This window comes from Arachis ipaensis, chromosome B02, assembly GCF_000816755.2.
Source record: "Arachis ipaensis cultivar K30076 chromosome B02, Araip1.1, whole genome shotgun sequence".
NCBI lineage: Eukaryota > Viridiplantae > Streptophyta > Magnoliopsida > Fabales > Fabaceae > Arachis > Arachis ipaensis.
In genome coordinates, this window is record NC_029786.2 from 14760230 (window position 1) to 14763111 (window position 2882).

Sequence of the window (2882 nt, forward strand, 5' to 3'; positions counted from 1 at the left end):
TTATAATATTATTTTTATATGATTATATTTTTACGAGAGTATTTTTTCTAATTAATTAATTGTTGATTAAATAAATCTTATAGTCAATATATATATGCAGTGCAAACAAGATTCGTAATTCCCAATTTGCTTTACTAAAAAAAAATGCCAAATTGCGAGTAATTAACTAATGCATTCATGGAACATTTTTCTAAAAAGAAAAATTCCTTTTTGCATTAACTACACCGAAAGGTTATGTTCTTGCATGATATACAAATACAATTGTCCATGCATTATTATTATGATTCAATGCATCTATCAAACTCCTGAAGCTAATTGAAGGCCCAATTACAGAAGCTTAAACTGTTGTCTAATAGAAACCGATTAGATTTAGATCCGAAGCTCTGATCTCCCAAAATAATTTAAGACAATGATCAATACTATTCAGTTTCAAATTACATTTTAGACAAAAATCATACTTAGACATCTCTCTTCTAAAATAGAAGACATAAATAAGTACTCCATTATAGAAACAAAGTTATAGAAAATATCTAATCTTTTCAGGAATATTCAGGCGTTATAACCAAAGCCACTCGTCCGTAACATTCTAGTCATGCTTCTTCTTCGCCAATCAATCATACCCATCTTTTATTGAATAAGTTTTGGATGAATTAAAGTTCCAGAACAGCTAGCTTCTTCATTTAACTGCCTATCTAAATCAAAACTCAAGATATTTAATTTGGTCTTTTCCGAAAGCATTGAAGCAAGCTTCTTTAAATATCAGTGGTCATTATAGCTTCAAATAAACATCACTTAGAGAGAAAGAAGAGTTTGATATGTGAACAAAGAAAATATCATTAGCAAGAGGACCGTTGACCCTCAAGAAGCAAATGTTGGGAACATCAATACACTAAATTAGTCCCTCCTTTAGGATCCTCAAAACTCTAAAAATGTTGGGGCATTTTTCTTTAGTAATAACATGCTGACCCAGAGTTTGTTATTATTATGAAGAGGTTGTCATACCGACTTGCCAAATAACGCCACGTTCACACATTAGGAGTCTCTGATTCCTAAGCCACCAAACCTCTTAGGAGCAATAACATACTTTCAGCTGACAAAATTAAAGGATCTTTCTCCCACCTTCTTTTTCTAAAGAAATTGTCGAAGAACAGTGTCCACTTTTTGATAATGAGTCACGTGCATTGGAATAATAGAAAAGAATAAACAACTGATTTGATAAGACAAAGCCATTCTGTTCTGTTTAAAAACATTCCTTGCTCTGCTTAAAAGAAATAACTGGATTTATGATTTAAAGTTGAGAAATTAATGATTTGATTAGTTAAAATACTTTTTCTGCTAGGTTAGTTTGCTAAATAACATATTATGGTGATAGTTACGTACTACATCTTTCTATTAATGTTTTTAAGTGTGTCATAGATAGAATGAATAACTAAATTTATAAGATATTTTGATCCATTTTTAAACTAAAAAAAATTAATTTAATTATTGAGTGAAACATTAAAGAACCAAAATAATTGTTATTTATATTAGGAATATCAACAAAAGTTGGACGGCTTATTTGTGTGTGTGTATATATATATATATATGTTGTCAACCTCGCGAGTTAACTCTTACGAGTTTAGGTAGTGAAATCGAGTTAACTCGGTTAAAAATTTGTTTATGAGTAAATTTGGCTAGATTTGGCTAGACTCGTATAAACTCGGTCAAAATCGCGAGTTTGAGCTCGAATTAGTGAGTTTGATGATGGTGCCTGCTGTTTTGGCCCAGAATGGCGCCTTTTGGGTCCAAAATCAAAAGAAAAAGGCAACCCTAATGGCTTTGACTTGTCACTCACTCTTCTCTCCCTCTCTCTTTGCCATTCTCTCTCTCTCTCTCTCTCTCTCTCTTTCTCTTTCTCTCATTGTTGTGACTTCTCACCTCTATTCGTTTGCTGTCTGTCGTTCGTCGTCGATCAGTCACCTACGTGCACGTCGCTCCCTACTCTGCTCTGCTTCTCCTTCTCTCGTTTTTTGTTGAGTCTGTTCTGTTTGGTTTTACTTCAAATGGAGAATTTATCCTACTCTTCTGTGCTGCTGTCGTTCGTCACGTTGCCGATTGCCAGCGTTCATCAACTCTTCTGCTGCCCGCCGTGCTTCCATCTTCTGTTCGCGCACCACCGCCCCTTGTTTGACTGCACAACAGTGACAACACAACTGCCTGAGACCTCTTCTCCATTCAGGTATGTTTTAAAAAATCTACAACTTAATTACTTCCATTTCTTACTTGATCTGTTTTTTGTAATAGTTGTTACTTGTTACTGAATTCTGCAATAGTTGTTAATTCATTATTTAATTCATTGTTAAACTTAAGTTAATTCTGTGATAGTTGATAGTTGTTACTGCATTTTTTATTTGTTAGTTATTACTTAATTCATTGTTAAACTTAAATTAATTATGTGATAGTTGTTAGTTGTTACTGTATTTTTATTTAGGAATAATTCTGAATTTAATTATTCTGAATACAATTATTTGTTAGTTGTTACAGAATATCTGAATTTTGAATTTAATTATCCTGATAGAAATGATGTTTCTAATAAAGATGGTGAAGATGATGATGTTGATGCCAAGAAAGATGAAGATATTAGAGGATTTCAGTTTTAGATTTTTAGTTTATTAGAATATATAATTATTGCATTGTTATTTTTTTTCTATTGTGTTCTATATTGAACTAGATGTTTTATCGTGAAGGATTTGAATGTATGTTCCAAAGTACTTGTTGTAATTGTTGTACTAATGTACTATTTTAATTTATTATGTGTTTTGAGTTGAAAATTGTTAAGTTTGAATATCTATATTTGAGTAAGTATATATATTATATATGATATATATTTTTTATAAAAAATT